This window comes from Phasianus colchicus, chromosome 19 (genome assembly GCF_987193195.1).
Source record: "Phasianus colchicus chromosome 19, bPhaCol1.hap1.1, whole genome shotgun sequence".
NCBI lineage: Eukaryota > Metazoa > Chordata > Aves > Galliformes > Phasianidae > Phasianus > Phasianus colchicus.
In genome coordinates, this window is record NC_143454.1 from 9,568,249 (window position 1) to 9,584,845 (window position 16,597).

At 50.7% G+C, this 16,597-nt stretch overlaps 1 long non-coding RNA gene across 3 annotated transcripts in view; it reads left to right on the forward strand.

Moving 5' to 3' along the window:
- The first annotated feature begins 1,925 nt into the window (after positions 1 to 1,925).
- LOC116234082 (uncharacterized) overlaps positions 1,926 to 16,597 on the forward strand; it is a 46,585-nt gene continuing 31,913 nt past the window's right edge. For 2 of the 3 annotated variants that reach the window (XR_016458792.1, XR_016458793.1), the window contains exon 1: positions 1,926 to 2,604. This is a non-coding gene — a long non-coding RNA (uncharacterized LOC116234082). The remainder of the gene's footprint in view (positions 2,605 to 16,597) is intronic. The other variant, XR_016458794.1, reaches the window with a different exon arrangement.

Consider the following 16,597-nt stretch of genomic DNA (forward strand, 5'->3'; position numbering starts at 1 on the left):
TGTTGTGCAGCCCTTCCCTGTCCTGCTGGTCCTGGGTGTCTCTGTTCCTCGGGTCCACGTGGGACAGAGCTGGTTTCCAACACCACGGAATCTCCATTTGGGAAACTCTGCAAAGCAATGGGGACTTCTAAGCTGCTTTGTGGTGAAACATTTGAAAACCATGGCCCTCAGAAATGGCAAATAAAAGGAATGAGAGCACAGGAGTGATCCTGTAAACCCCTTGATTCTATTGCAGCAGAGGGACCGGGCGCCTCGGGGTCACCTGGGGATCCTAATTACGTTTCTCTCTGATTAGCTGGGAATGGGAAACCCTTTTTCCTGTGGTCACGGCAAGAGAAAGTGTTGCAGCCTCTGTTTAAACCCGAGCTGCTTGCGGCGGTTCGCTGTGTGTGTGATGGATGGGGCCTGGGGCCGGGCTGCCTGTAACAGCCAAATCACTTACCTTGAAAATGCAAACCTTATGGAAAGCGAATCAATAACTCCTGCAGCCTCCGCTCTGCTGACACGCGGCCCGAGCCCGCAGGAAATAAACCCTTTGTTAATCTTTCTCAAGAGGCGAGCAGGCTCCTATAAAAAAGCTTCTGAAGTAAGTAACTCATTATGGGCTGCATGAGGCTCCAGTCTGTCACCCCGACAGCTCCGCGGTGCCGGGATGCAGAGCTGCTGGCCGGGATGATGGACGAGCACACGAGCTCTTGGCTTTGCTCTGAAAGAGGAAGAACTAATGGGCAAATAAATTACAAATCAATTATTAAACCTTAGCATCGTGCAGAGCCCTGTTCGGGCTGGGTATCAAATATACATTTCTAATTAACTCAACGATTTTTGTCTAAGGCGCACTGGATGCTGCCTGCTGCTAGAAATATGAATTTTGGTCACGTGTGCTGGATGGAACCTTGCATTTGTCGCTTTCCATCTGTAGCAGAGCACTCCTCATGGGGTGTGCACGCTCCTCAGGCTGTGCTGGGAGAGGTGCTGGGACTCAGTCCGGCCCTGGGTGAACTGGGAGGACTTGGGGGGGATTTAATGCTGGAGTTGCCATAGCACCCATTCTCCCCAAAAGAGCCAAGCCTTGAAGTGTCTGTGCTCCATACCAAAGCAATATTTCTGCTGCTCACTAATCAATTATAACTCTTAGACAAGCTCCCATATGGTGCCTTTATAAATCACTCTCTCCAGCTATCAAGCCTGTCTTGTTTGCCTGACACGAGCTGTGAGGAGGGGGGAGGAGGAGGAAAGGGGGGTTAGGCTAATGTTGACTCAAGTGCACAGAATGGGATTTATTTATAGAGTTTTGTACAAGTGTTTTAAAAGTCAAAATCCGGGTCCTTGAGGAGCTCAACCAAAAGCTGAGGTCTCGTTCTGCTCTCTCTGCCTCAGCATCTTCACCCAGAGCCCCTCTTGATGGATCCATCCCACAAATCCACAGCCCAGTGCAGGGTTTGATAGAGGAGCCAGACACAGAACCAGGACAAGGGGCTGTGGAGGAAAAACCAGAGCAAGAGAGAGGAGCTTTTCGACCCCTCATGGCAGCAGAAACCACGAAATATTTGCAGTGAGTGGGGCTGCACGAGCTCTGAGCACAGAAAACACGGGGACAGCAGAGCTGTGCGATCTTGTAGTGGGAAACACGACAGTCCTGGGTACCGAGTTTTATTTATCAGTGAGATCTCAGCTTTTGCTTAACTCAGCTCTCTGTGACTCTCTTGCTCCCCCCAGTGCTGCGCTCACCCGGCTCAGCCGAGGTCCCTGGGCATCACCTGCCCCCCCCTCCCCAAGAACACTTCCCCAGTTGGGGACTTTCTTTTTGCCTTATCTTTACAGAAATACAAACCCTCTGCTCGAGAGCTCTGTTTTGCCAATCACCTCCCCGTACCCACACACCTGGTTATCTCCCACGTAACATTTCACAACAGGAGCTCCTTTATTCACCTGCACCAGCCCTGACCAACACTAACGCCCTCTGCTCTATTGAGAAGTCAAATGTTTTTGTGCCTGCCCATTGCTGTACATTTTAACCCCTCCCCCCCAAAGAACTTTGGTTCTCTTTCCTTTAATTCCAGAAGTGTGTGTGTGTGTGTTTGCAGGCCTATTTCTACTCCTGATAGCATTGAATAAAGAGCATTTTTCATTTTCCCATGGGAAAAGGTCAACCTGAAAGGAAAATCCAAAGCTTGGTGCCACATGGGAGGGGAACCTCCCTGGTAACAGCGCGTTTACATGATTTGCATGAGCTGAAGAGGAATAAGAGAGTGGAAGGCAGTGTTAGAAAGCAGGGTGAGAGCTACAGGCAGTTCCTCAGGAAGCTGGCAGCACGGTGACAGCACAGCTGTCATCAATCTGCTTTGATTCCGGGTGTGAACAAGTTAGAGCTTGCACCTGCCTCAGAGCAGTTTGGGGAGGGATGCATGCAACCTGCAGCTTGTTAACAAGATGATCAGCTGGTGGGTTTATAAGCCCCATTCGCAGTTGTTAGATGAGATCAAGAAAGAGTGTTGGGTTCTTGGGATTTTTGTTCTCTGTTCCAGGATGAAGCTTCCCCTTACAAGCCATCCGCATGGGGTTGCTCAGGACGGAATTGCTCGGGATGCCTTCAGCCTATGGGTGAGTTGCGGCGTTCGGGCTCCGCTTCCACCCCTCGTGATCGGGACCATCCCGGGGTGACGCTATGCCTCCCGCCGCCCGCCAGGTGGCGCCATAACACCGCGCATCCAGCGCCGCCGCGCCCTCTCATTGGCTGCGCTGTGCGTCGCCCCGGCAACGCCCTGGGATTGGTCCTGCGTCCCCCCTCCCTCCGCGCCCATCACTTGGGGGGCTCAGCAGAGCCTCTCTTTTTCCCTGCTGGGCTGTTTGTTCCCCCGCCCTGGGGGATCGGCAGAGGTGGGGAGGCATCCACGTGTTTAAAATCATGCCCTGAGTGGGTCGGGTAAGACGGCAGCAGGGGAGCTGGTGTGAGACAGTCGCCAAAACCACATTAAATGTAATGTAGAGAGAGTTGTGCAAGGCTGAGTGCTTTGTCTCTGTGGCTCTGACCAGCAGGCATGTCATCTCCTTATTTCTTTCTCTTTCTGCCCCTTTTTCTTTCCTTTTCTCGTGCTCTGGGCCGTTGTGGAGTTGCATGGTGTGTGGGCACAGATGGCCCCCAGTCAGACCCAAAGCTCAGTTGCTGTGTGCTGAGTTCTCCCTTTGTGCCAGCATTTGTTGCTGTCTGACTTGACTTTTATGCAATTGAGCAATCATTTAGCCTGTCTATTACCTGTTTGGAGCAGGGGGATGCATGTATTCCACTCATAGTCATGCCTAAAACAACTCAGGAATAGACCCAGAGGGTGCAGCTGTGCTTCCTCCCTCCCCTCCATCAAGGGCAGGACATCTGGAATGGGTTTGGTTGAGCTGTGTTTGCACTCTCAACAGAGGCTGGAAAACACCCCCTGGTTATTAGGAGTCTGAGGCTCTGAAGACACTGAATGAGTCTTAATTTTGAGGTCTTTAAGTTGATTCAGAAATGAGCTTGACCCAGACTCTCAGCAATTCTTGGCTGGCTGTGTCTCTTCCTGCCCCTCCCATGCTATTCGTTCAGAGGGCTCTCCAGTCCCTAGGAAGTGCTTGATTTGTTTCGGGTAAACCGTATTTGATCCATTCCCTAAGATCTGTGTTCTCTGGTCAAGTGGTGCCATTGCAGTGGTCCCTGGGGTTGCTTTCCCAGCCCTGCCATACCCCACGGGCCGCTCATGGAGAGGAAGAGGCATTTCCAGCAGGGTGTGACCCCTTCTCCTCTCCCTTTGGGGGAAGGGAGCTCAGCAGAAAGCAGGCAGCATTTCAGGCACCTCCTCTTGAGGTTGCGTTACCCTCCTCCCATCCAGCACAGTGAATTACAGCCCTAATTGAAACCATGCCTAGGCTGTGCTCGCCTGAACTGTGGGGTGAGCACTTCTGCTTGGAGTGAGGCTGTTCGCAGGGACAGATGAGCTGTGCTGTGTCACTAGCAGGGCAGTCAGAAACTTACCCCCTCCAACACAAGTGAGGCTCAACGGGGCTTAGATGCCACCAGCACTTGTGTGGGTCTCCAAATAAATTAATGGAACTGCCTCCTGTGAAGCTATGTGGATTCAGACAGTGAAAGCTGGAGGGAGTTGGTGTTCTGGTATGGAGGGGCTGGGATGGATGGAGAGCGTGGTCCAGCAGCAGGGCTGCTCCAAGTCAAGGAGCTCTTGCTGCCACGTAGCCTTTCCCACTGCAGCACCCTCTGTCTGCCTTGCTTTGCATCTTGCTTTTTTCTTTTTTTTTTTTTTCCTCCCCAGGAAACATCTGGAAGCTGAGTGAGAAACATTAAAAGGAGGGGAAAAGAGAAGGCAAAAAGCAGAGGGGGAGGGGATCTTGGGAACACCATATGATTTCACTTTCCTAAGACAACTGCAATTATACCTTTGAGGCTTTACCAGTCACTGTAGATTCAAACCACGTTGGATGATGTAAGTGGGAAAATATGAAGGCCCTACTGGCTGCTCACAAGAAAAAAGGAGAGAAAAGGATCAGTTTCTGGTATTTTATTTAGCACTGTGAATCAGAAGAAGGGCAGCAACCAGATGGGCTTTATCTTTATTGCTTTCCTAGGCTTGGAAGTGCCTTGCTGATCCCTTAGGAAGGGGGGAGTGCTTTCTGTGTCTGCAGGAACCCAACACAAACACTTCTTGCTGTTATTTACCATGAAAACTGCTGTTTCCAGGCAGCTTCCAGTTCTCTGTGCCTGTCTGGTTCTGCCTCCTGGGCTGCTTTCAGGAGTTGGGGATGTGGGTTTAAGTGGAGCCTCGGGCCCAGCGATGGGACAGAGCTGCTCTGAGCAGATCAGGATATTGCTGTCAGATTTAATGGGCTTTCCATGGGAGGCTGCTGGGCCTTCAGCTGGCAGAGGTTAAATTGTCATCAGATAGGCTTGGGAATAATGGAAAAAATACTGCAGCTCCCATGGGAAGAAACTGGGTGAGCAAATAGAGGGGGAAGTCAGTGCCAAAAGAGGTGCACGGAGCCATTCTGGGGTGATGTGCTGGGAGAAATGGGTACTGAGCACAGGAGATGATCCAGGAGTTTGGCTGGGGAGAAAGAGAATCATTTCCTAATCTTTTGGCTACCGAAGCTCAGGAAACTGATGCTCGGTTGAAATTTCTCAGCTCCCCAACACTGAAGGCACAGAGCCTGAATGTTTTGGTTAGTGAGATTGTGTGGAGGAAAGCATCCAATGTTGAAACATGGGTTTTATCAGGAGAAATAAGAGAAAAAAACTAAAAGAAACCCAAAGGGAGTCCAGATGGAAACCCAGGGCTCTGTGTCTCCCTATCCATCCTGCACTCGCTCCTCCATGCCTGGCTCACAGGCAGGGAGGTGTTGCTGAGGTTTGGCCCTCCTGGGGTTTTCCTGGCATTGCTCCCTTGTCTTGTAACATTTTTTTCTCCTTTTACTGTTTGAAACAGAGTGATCCTGGCAGGAGTTGGGTTGTGCAGAGGGAACTGGTGATAAATCCAGGAGCTCATAAAACTCAAGGATGGGAGGGAGCCTCAGGGCTGCTGCTCCTCCCTGGATCCATTCCCCAGATCTCCTGCCTGCCTGACTTCAGGCAAGGTTTTTCTGCCTTCCTATGAGGTTGGTGAACCCTGAGGGATGTTATGGGATGGCAGCACTCATGTCAGGCAGCGCCCTGCCCATCCAGCACAGCTGTAAGCTCACCTGGCCCAGAGTGAGCCCATACAGCTGATGGTCAAAATGGGCAGGAAGATGGAAGTGTGGAGTAAAACGACCTGCTGAAGGTCAGGGAAAGCAGCCAGGCTGAGTTCCTTCAGTGCTTGAGATGTGCTGAAGGCAATCTCTGGGCAGGTGGAGCAGTGTCATCATTTGTCATAGCTGGGCTTTAACCGGGATGATAATCACAGTCACAAATACTGTTAGCTTTTTCAGTTATTAAACTAAGGTAAAAATATTATTTGGGCTGGGCACAGCATTTCCAGGGCCTTTCTTCTCAAGGAGAAGCAGCAGAGGATACCTGGAAAAAGCAGTGACTTTTCCACGGATACCAAAGCCATGGTTTTACTTCTGCTTTTCCTGAGGCCAAGCAGTGTTGCAAGCTCAGTCACTGAGCTCGTGTGTTCTGCAGAGCCTTTGCAAATCATCATCTTCCTTCTCAAGTGCAATTGTTTGAAATGGGGCATGAACTGTTACAGAGCCCAGCTCTCCTCTGGCACTGCTTTTGGGCTGTGTTGAAGCAGATGCTGCACAAGGCAGCCCAGACCCAATCAGCCCACTTGGATGTGCTTTCCCCATGCCTTGCAGTGTGCTGTAACTCCAGGAGACAGCCAGGCCCCCATTAAAGCTCACTCAAGCCAATGCAAATCTGTCACTGTCTCCAGCAAGCTTGTGCTTAAGGAATGGTATTTCTGCTGCTTTTGGAGGTTATTAGTGTCAAAATCAATTTCCTTACGTGCTGGAAACAACAAAACAAATGTTCCTGGAAAGCAGATCCATCAGGATTGCAAGCATGGATGGGCGCAGTAACAACTGTACTGGGTTTAAGCAAAGGCACGCAGTGGGGCACTGCGGGTGCAGAGGAAGAACGGGGTCTGCAAGTGTTGGGTGTCACCTTCTGCTTGCAGCTTCCATTGAGCTGAGCACCAGCAGTCCATGTTCACAGTGCCCACATGCACGTGTTTCATCTCAGCCCTTCTGAGTACGTGTGTTTCTATCAGCCTGACCTTTTCAAGCTGTCTGTGGGCTGACGGCTGCAAGCCTTGCAGGATTTTCAGCTGTGGCAGTAAATAGCTTCTCCTGATATGTCTGGAGAGAGTCAGCTTTGGCCTTTTGGTGATACGCCATAAACAGCCAGCGTGCCTCGCTCATGGCATCCTGAATGGCTTTGCTGGCTTCTTGTGATTCCTTGGGGGGCAGACGGGAGTGAAAATGTAAACCTGAGTGCTGACAGCCCCCTCTGTGCATGGGAACCTCCTGTCCCAATGGCCCCAAAGAGGTATTAAAGCACACGAGTCACACCGGTTTGGGTGTTAAGTGCAACATGTCAGACCTGGGTGACAGCAGTCAGGTGTTGTTTTCCTGTTGATCAGGTTGTGGATGAACACAGAAACATAGGAAGTAACAACAGGAAGAGCTCTGTGGTTTTTCTGCAATGTGGTTTGTGGGGCAGCAGCTCTGCCTGGTGCAGTGTGGGATGCAGCCAGGTGATGTGAGGGCTGTGCCAGGAACGGAGAGAATCAAGTGTTCTGTTCTGCATTTGGGACTTTCAACCAGCTACCTGCATTCTGCCAGGCAGGAGGTCACCCCATGAACCTGGTGACAAATTGTCCCTGGTGTACCTGCAAATGTTGGGCACCTCTGCAAACATAACCACCCCCCAATGCCCAAAGGGTGAAAATATCATTCCTTCACTTCTATTCTTTGCACAGACTATTACCCTGTGCTATTGCAGCTCATGTTACAGCTCCAGCCTCCCGGTGTGAAGCCAAGACTTGTACTAAATCATGAGTGGATATTAGGCAGGTGGGGTGAAAGCCAGGGCACCTCACAGCGTGCTGCTGCTCTGCTCCTTCCTCCTGCACCCGCCGCAGCTCTTCCTCCTCCCTGGGGCTGCAGATCCCACAGAGCACCCATGGGTGCTGCCAGTGCCCCTCAACTTAGGACATCTAGCCCTCAGAAAGTGTGAAAAAGCCCTGAATTCCTCATTTTTTTTCACCCAATGCAGAGGATTTCAGGACTCAGATTACAGCCATTAATCGCTCCCTATCCCAAAGCCCATCCTGCGTGCTGGCTGAGGCAGAATCAGGAGAAGTGTTTCGGTCTCTATTGAAACCTGCGACTTCCACCACCCCTTTGGTGGCTGGGAATGGTGCCCAGACATGAAATAATGAACTAAAACCCTTCCGTGCATTGACCAAAGAAAACAAGCTGTCAAACAGAAATATCCCCTCGCTCCTTTTCGAGGCGTACCGAACCTCCATCCCATCTGCAAGCTGTGCTGTGTTGGGAAGGCAGCATGAGTAACTCAGCATGAAATCGTCAGCGACGGCGTGAGATGCTGTTTGTGCAGCATAAATCAGTCTGGGAAATGAAGAGCCCCATCTTCTTTCTTCCAGGTTTGCTCAGCACTTTATACCTCTGCAGGGAGGTTACAAAGGAGGCTTTTTGGCAGCTTAAGCCCATGCTTGCTGTTAGGGCCTTAATTATGTGCCGTTGTCTCTGTGCTGTTTGCAGGAGGCTGTGATATCTCTCTTTCCTGAGCTCTAAAAGACCCCAGCAGTGTCTGTGATGCTGCTCCAGTACAAAGTGCTGCTGGAGAGGTTGGGTCTCTGCTCTCAGGGCACAGCTCCTGCGCTTCAGTGGCTGCTCAGACTGCACAATGTGGGCTGTGAATTCTGAGCAAAGCAGCAATTAGTACCAATTTTCTCAGACAGCTGCTCCCATCTGTTCTGTGGGCTATTTGTATTTGTTTGGTGTGGGTAGCAGATTTCTTGTGGAGTTTGACAGAGTGAGATGGGCCGTTTGCTGTAAGCCCATTCCTTGTTGTTGTTGCATGGGGCTTAGCTGAGATTTCTATTTTTTGACTGCATGATAATGCTGCACAGCCCAAAGCCTCCGAGGAGATGCTGGAGTTAGAAATGGCTCAGATGCTTGGCTGATGAACTGCAAGAACTGAATGAGCTCTTCAGGTGGCTTTGCATTCAGTGCAGTCATTGCAATTCTGTGTGTTTTTGCTAAATGGTGCAGGTTTGCAGGTTCTGCTCAGCTGCATGGGTACGGACACCTTTCTTCCTTGCTTTCTCCTGTCAGATTGCAAACTTAGCTGTGGCCAGCAGACCATGACGTTGTGCCATGGCATTTAGAGCAAGAGGATGTGTGCTGGGAGGTACACCTGCATGGGCTGCAGTGCTGCATGCACCAGAAAGTGAGAAGGAAGCTGAACACTACTTATTTTCTATTAATAAAGGTGATTGTCTGACCATAGAGTTAGCAGGAGGTGCTGCTACACCAGCCTTGCAAAGCTGGGATCTGCTGCGCTCTGCTCTGCAGCCATCTGGAATGCATTTGGGATAGTGAGGAGCCCAGCTGGGCTCAGAGTTAACTGCACAGAAAGGAGCTGCCACGTCGTGATGCTGCACAGCACAGAGCGCTGATGCAATGGGTGGGAAGAGGCAAAAGTATTACATCAACCTGCTCACCCCATGGAGGGGATCTTTATGGGGGTGATGGAAGTTGATGAGCGAGTTGGAGATGATAGGCAAATGAAGTCATGATTTTTGTGTGATGTTGACCTTCTTAGAGCTGGTACTGAATGCAGGTGAGGTGGTAGAGGGGAAACAATAGCAGAAATGGGGAAAGCAGGTCTGGGGGCAGCTGGCTGCAGCAGAATCAAGCTCCCACCTGGGTACTGCTTCGTGGTCAGGGATGTCCTCCCTATCTCAATTTATGCTGTGCTCTGCAGTCTGCTTGCCTTCCTTATCAGTGTTTCAGGAGGGAAATACATCTCGTAAGGCTGCTTTCCATTTGGTGTTGATTTCCATCTCCTGCAAAGCTTCTACTCCTCCCTTCCATCCACTTCTTGAGGGGGAGTGCAGTGATAAGGGAGCTTTGTCCTGCTGTCTTTCTGCAGAGAAATGTGGTGCTGGCTGCAGGCTAAAATGGGACACTGAAAAACCTTGGCCTTGTGTACCTGACATGAAATGCCCCTGCTCCAGTTCAAGACCAAGAGCACTGAGTATGGGTATGGCTGGCTGGGCTGCCATTCTCTCTGCCTGTGTGCTGCAGAATGTTGGTTGCCTGTTTTTTTCCCCCCAAGTCTTATTGCATGACTTGGAGAGAGCAAGGACATGCCAACAGCCCATGCCTTTATCTGTGCTCATATTCAAGTCCATGCCCTGTCTATGTGCTCATTCAAGCCCTGGGACATGCCAACCACCCATGTCCTCATCGAGCAGGGACAAAGGGTCACATCCAAAAGCACTGTTGCCAACCTCAACTGTGAGTGCCCAACACCCTTCCCCTTGGTGTGCCCCAGAGCTGCCCAATACCTGCACAGGGCTGGGTGCTGTAGGACTGCATTGTCTGAGCAGTGCTGGCAGGGCAGTGGAGTCTCTACCCAGGCTGGATTGATGGGGCAGGGAATGAATAGCAGTTCTGTTTGGTGTGGGGGGCTTGGGTTTCAGCTTGGAGAGGAAATGTGTGCTGGAGCAGTGGGAGAGGCCCTGGTTTACAAAACAAATAAACCACTGTGGCTTATAAGCATGGGTAATCTGTTATTCTAAAGGGTCTGGGGATAATTTACCACCTGATGTTGAACTCTTACATTTTGAGAGGGGAGTTAACAAATGGAAGTTGGTTCAGCCCCCTTTGACCCAGGCTGTCCAAACCCAGCACAATCCTTTGCCTTTGGGACAAGGGATGGAGTGGCTGCAGCCTGCACCCAGTGTGGGCCAGGACTGGGAATGCTGGTTCCATTGCCATAAAATCCTCAAAGGGCAAAATAACCCAGCCCTGATTATTTTCTTCAGCAGCTCCATCTGCAAAGGACTGTGGCCGCCCCTTCCCTGTTTACATGACATCATTACAGCATGGTCTGCAGTGCTTAGGTTTGGCCTTTTTGTTTGGACTACTTTAATCTTTCCGTTTTCAAAACTGCTGGTTTTTCTAAACAGTTTTAAGCAAGAGGCAAAGCTAGATGCTCTGTTTCCTTTCAGTATGGCACTTGCCCAACAACGCTATGTGAAAGCTGCATCTGGACAATTCTGTAACCGTAAGAAATTTGGGTCTGAGATTCCTGGGAACAAAGCATAACGAATAGGGCAGGCAGTGTCAATGTTGTAAGCAGTCAGAGTGAGTTAAGATCCAGAATTATCCCCTGGCAGCTGACTAAAATACTGGCACTGTGGCTGTGCTGAAGGCTTTTGTGGGAGTTTGGAGTGTGGTAGAGGCATCAGGTCAACCCCTTGCATAGTGGAAGCATCTGGTTCACCCTTGCAAGATAGAAGCAGTGAGTTCCATGTGTTCCCAGGAACAAAACTCAGATCCTTCATGGGAGAGAAATGTGCCCACAGCTGATGGGTTTGATGGCACAGAGCAGGGTGGGAAGCTGGCAGAGCTCCTGGGATGGATGGCAGCTGTGAGTGTGGCAAGGAGTGTCCCTCAAAAGCGTCCCTGTGACATGTGCATCACGCTGGGGTTTCTGTCCTGAGGATGCAGGCAATGGTGAAAGGCTGTGAGGAATATGGGGTGGGCAGCTGTGATGGTCAGGCTCTTGTTGCTAGTGAAGACGGGCACTGCTGCAGGGAGGAAAAATGTAAATGTGGGGAGCAAAGGGGTGGGGAAAAAAGTAAAGGCAGAAATTCATCACGGCTTTCAGAAGCCTTTTTCTGACCTCAGCCTCCGTGCTGACCCTGCTGTCTGCTCACCCTGCCTGCTGGCTGACCAAGGAGGAGCGTGGCAATGTGGGTCCCAGTGCTGAAACACTTGCAGGAGCAGCTTTGAGCACTTCCAGATGCTGGGCTGGGGTCAGCTGGGGACTCTGATGGCTGTAGGGGCTGCCAGGAGCAGGGACAAGCATAGGACAAAGCCGAGCATGTGCTTTGTGCACAGTGTGGGGAAAGCAGGGCTTACCTCTGGCATGGGATGCCCAGTCCCAGCCTGGTGTGTGCACCTGATCCTACAGTGCTGTGGGATGCTGAGCAGAATGGGGAGCTGGTGGAGCACTGAGGAGGGCATAGAGCCCACGGGTTCTGCTGCTGGTGTGCTTATAGGGTCTGCATTTGCATTTTGTGCTAGGAATCGCTCAGCAGCTGGCTGAGTTATGGGTGATGCTGCAGGGGTATGCAGCCAGAGCTGGGAGGGAAACACTAGATGGCAGGTTGGGGCTGTGCTGCTGCACCTGGATTCCAGCACAGACCCCAGAGCACAGCGATGGGCGATCGCTGATGGCTCATAGGCTTGTGCTCACCCTGCAGGCTGGCTCTGTGGGATAGATATAGGAGCTTTCCTGCTTTATCCATCTGTGTGTTTTCATAGAAGTTATTCAAAATTCTTTCCCTCGGGGCTCTGGGTTCTCTGCCAAATTTGGCAGAAGTTGGCAAGGAGGATTTAGAGGAGGATTGACAGCTGTGCCAACATCGTGTCCTGAATGTGTGCAGTGTACTGTGTGCATCGTGTCCTGAACACTCTATGGGCAGAGATCTGGGCTGTGAGCTAGGCAGAGAGAATTCCAGCCCAGCTTTGTGTAGCCCCTGTGCTCCTCCATGCCTGAGTCCCTTCTGGGCTGCAGAGCACAAGCTGGAAAGAGCCACACATATGGATAGAGGCAGGACCCCGTGGAAAATGCACCCCAAAATACCCCGTGCCAGCCATCTTCCAGCCATCCTCAGGGGCTTTGCTTGCACTGCAACACCTCATGAACCCAGAACCATCTGGGGCTTCTCATGCAGAAACAGCTGCTTCTGAGAGACGACTTTTGAGGAATTGTTTTTCCTTTCTCTTTTTATTAAATCCATGCAAGCTGAAATCCCAGTTTTATTACTCTCCAGGGATCCAGCAGGCACATGAGGGCTCATTGGAGACATGCAGGGACTCCTTGCGGACAGCCCATGGGATGAGAGGTAAAGATATCTTTGTACTCTCACTGCAATTCAAGCAAGTCCCATTGCTGTGTGCTGTTTCCAGGCTGCTTCACAAGGTCGGGACAAATGATGTGGCATGTCCAGAGCTTAGTACATCCAGTTTCAAATCATCATCTGCTCCGTGCAATGCAGCTGCTCACTGACAGGGGAGAGAGAGGGGCTGGCGTGAGCCTGGGCCACTCATTTGACATGGAACACTGCAGGTTGTGAGGTGCAGAAGGATTGCACGGAGTTCCCAGGCTTTATGAGCGTTGCTTGATGTGCAGTGCAGGTTTTTAGCCGCTCGGTGTCTCCGTGGGCTGCCTGGTGCCTTGCAGCAAAGTTGGGAAGTGAGCTGGGGAGGTCTGGGCTTCAGGTGTGTATCTGTCAGCAAGGATGGGAAGCTGTGGGGAGCTGTGATTCCCACAAGCTCTTTGATTTCTGAAGCAAAACATAGCTAAAGTGAAGGAGATGGGAGCTGTGTGATGCTGCTTCTGGGCTGCTGGCTGGAAGCAGGGAGGAACTTCATACAGAGCATCTCTGGTTGCCAAAAGCAGCAAAGTGAAAATAAGAAGGAAAAGTGGCAAAAGCATGCATTTGGGCTGTGTGAGCAAAGGGCAGCTGGTTTTGAGGGTGTTCAATTTCTTTTTTTTTTTTTTTTTAATCGTTCTTTTGAATTGGGGCTGTGATGAGAACTTGCAGCAGAGTGCAGAGGGTGGGATGAGGAGAGAGCAGTCCCAGTGCTGGCGTCTCGTTCCCCAGAGCTGGATGCACAGGGCTGTCCCTATGGGGCTGCCTTCCGGGGAGTGCTGGGATCCCCAGTGGGGCCACGCAGGGCTCTCTGCTGCCTGTGGATCTGGGCTGTGCCTCAGCAGAAGGGAATGTTCTTCTCGAGGCTCTGCAGAGGCAGCAGGAGCTGCTCAGGCCAGCTCTCATGAGTCACCCCCAGCTCACATGTGGACCACGGCTCTGCTCCTTGCCAACAGCAACACCATGTAGCCTAGCAATCAGGAGCAACCCTACCATAATAAAACCTAGGGAGAAGCTCTCATAACCCTATGCAGTAAACCCATCTAGCCTCATTATGTTTGATGAGGATTTTCCAGTAGGGTCTGCAATTACAGGGAAAGGATGTGCCAGAGGATTTGGGAATTGTTCTTTGAGGAAGGATTGGTTCCAGATTCCAGGTTTCCAGAACAAGGCACTGCATGGGTGGATCCTGACTGCAGTACACTGCACCCTGATTGCTGGTGGGTTGTTCTGGAAGGGAGAGCTCCTGCTGCTGCCCCTGTCTTGTGGCTGTCCATCCATCCTGGTGATTCACATAAGCTACATTGCATTCTGCAGTAGGGCACTAACTCAGCTGTATTTACCTGTCCCTCAATGGGACAAACTCATCTCGTGGACAGATTGGAAACATGGACAGATTGGAAATGTGGCCAAACAGTCACCCAGTGCCCCATTAGTGTGTTATAGCTGTGGGAAAGCAAACACAGTAACATCGTGGTGATGCTGAGGGTAGCCCTCTCAATGGCCTCCAGAAGCTGTTGTTACCTCCAGGGTGGAAAAATGAGGTATGGGGAGGGAAAGTAGAGAGAAAGAATTCATCTGATGTGGCCTTGGGGTCAGGGCTCTGTTCTCCTCCAAGGACTGCAGCACTGAGTCTTGTCTGGATGGTGCCTCCATGTGGGGTTGCTGTGAATCGAGCCCCTCCATGGGACTTGAATGTGTGTTGAATGCTGTTATTTGGAGGGGGAAGGGAAAGGGGCAATAGTTCTGACCTGGCAAAGTCCCTCAGCCTGAAATACTGCTGTTGGAATGCACTGATTCTTGGAAAGGGAAACTTGTCATGGCTACAAAGCGGTGCTGATTGCGCTTCTATTTGGAAAAGGACTTTTCAGGTCTGAGATGGGATTTCTGGGCTCGAGCCTGGCCAAGGGAGGAAGGCAGCAGTGTCAGAAGAAAGCCTGGGGCCTGGATGGGGATGGGGAGAAGCTGCTTCTCACCATACCTGGGTGGCTGCGGTTGCCTCTGTCGTGGGCAAAAAGCCTGGGAGGTCTTTGGCTTTCCAAGGATGACTGGGAAAAGAGGGCAGCCCTGTGATGAGGGATGGCTTGCTTGCTCAGTCTGGCTCCAGGTGTGGGAAGAGGCACAGTGTAGAAAAACGCCGACTATTAGAGTCACCGATTGCCTGGTTCTGCAATGAAAAGAAACCCCATTAAATGTTCCAAAATGAGATATAAATTAAGTAGCCCGGCTATGATCATTTATGATGTCTTTCAGGTTAAAAAACTGTCCTCATTTCTAAGGATTTAGAGTTCCCACCTGCCTTTAATGGGACTATTCTCCTTGCAGCTATTGCCGTAGGTAAAGACTTAAAGTCAAACAATAATTACTCCCAGGAAAGAAACACTGTTTTCTTGTCATGTTCCATTAAATAGTCCGCAGCACGAGCCAAAGAATTAATAGCCTTATTATCTGGCCTTCAGAATACATCATATTAAGGAGAAAAAGAAGCTCTGAAGAGTGCAGAAAACACCAAGGGCTCCAATGTCCCACACCATAGGGTTGTTGGGGTGTTCTGTGCCACTCAGTTCAGTCTGCAGGATGGGTGGTGGCAGAGAGAAAGGACAACCTATGGGTATGGCTGTCTCTGGACCAGGAGATGTTTTCTCTCTGCAGAGCTGAGGGCGATTTTTTCCTCCTCTCTCTGTGTGCTCAGGGTGGGATGGTTACAGCAGGTATCTGTGGCTGGCATCCACACATCTTTGCATGATGGCAGATGTCAGCTTGGGAAGTGAATGTCCTGCAGCCACGTGCTGACAGCAGGAATCTGAAATTCATCTGATTAACGCGTGTTGTTGTTGTTTCCCCTTGAGCTGGAGAACCTGGCAGCCTCCCCATCGCTTGGAAGTACATCAAATCCCCCAAGGAAGAGAGGCAGAGTTCCCAGCCCTCCCCCGTGACTGCAGGGCTCTCGTGGGGAGGATTCAGTGCCGTTCTTCTCCCAGACACCTGCAGATGCACTCAGGCGTGTGTGCGGTGCTGGCGGTTGGATTTCTTGTGGCTGAAGAGATTTGCTCAGTTTTCATGAGATTTGAGCAGTTCTAGAGGACTTCCTATCATAAAATCATGGAATATCCCAAGTGGAAGGGACCCGTAAGGATCACTGAGTCCAGGGTTCAGCTCACAAATGGGCCGTTTGTGACAGAGGGGAAGAGGTGGCACTGGAGCACCCTGACGTGTTCCCTTTTCCCTGCCTTTGCAGAAGCTTCAGTAGAGAGATCTCAGCTTTCATCTGTTGGCACAGACGTTGGTCCCATGGTCAGGCATGCTTGGATGCCTTTTGGACCATTTGCAATGGAGCAATCCCATGGGTTATTTTTTGTTTCCTAGCTGGCCTTCAGATAAGAGATGATGTCACTTCTCTTTGTTGGTCTTTTCATGAATATTAAATTGCAGAGTGGAAATGAGGTGGAAATCGCTCACCCCTCTCATGGGCTGACGTCCGTGCTGCTCATTCATCAGTCCTTAATTAGCTTAAGGACAGGTTTGACAATATTTCCATCCCTTCGTTTTCTGGCGTCAGTGGGAGAGAATGAGAGCCCTCAGGTTGCGTTTCTCCCTCTCTTTTTTTTCCCCCTATTTCTTTTTTTTTTTTTTTTTTAAGGTTCCGCTTTACAACCTCTTATAGACCAAATGCTATTTTCCAAGTCTAAATGGATGTAGCAGCTGTAACATTTTCAATAGCACCTTCCTCTTCTACAAAGCAATCCAGCAGTCCCACTGTTACACGCTTTGGTCTCTATTTCCCTGCTTCCATTTCAGCACTTGTATTGCTGGAGAACTGAAGCTGCTGTTGAGGCAAAGATAGGTGGCCATAGGAACTCTTGGGAGCAGCATGTTGGGTTTTTAACATTTCAACTTGTGGTGGGGACTAAAAAGCCCAATGACAGGAACGA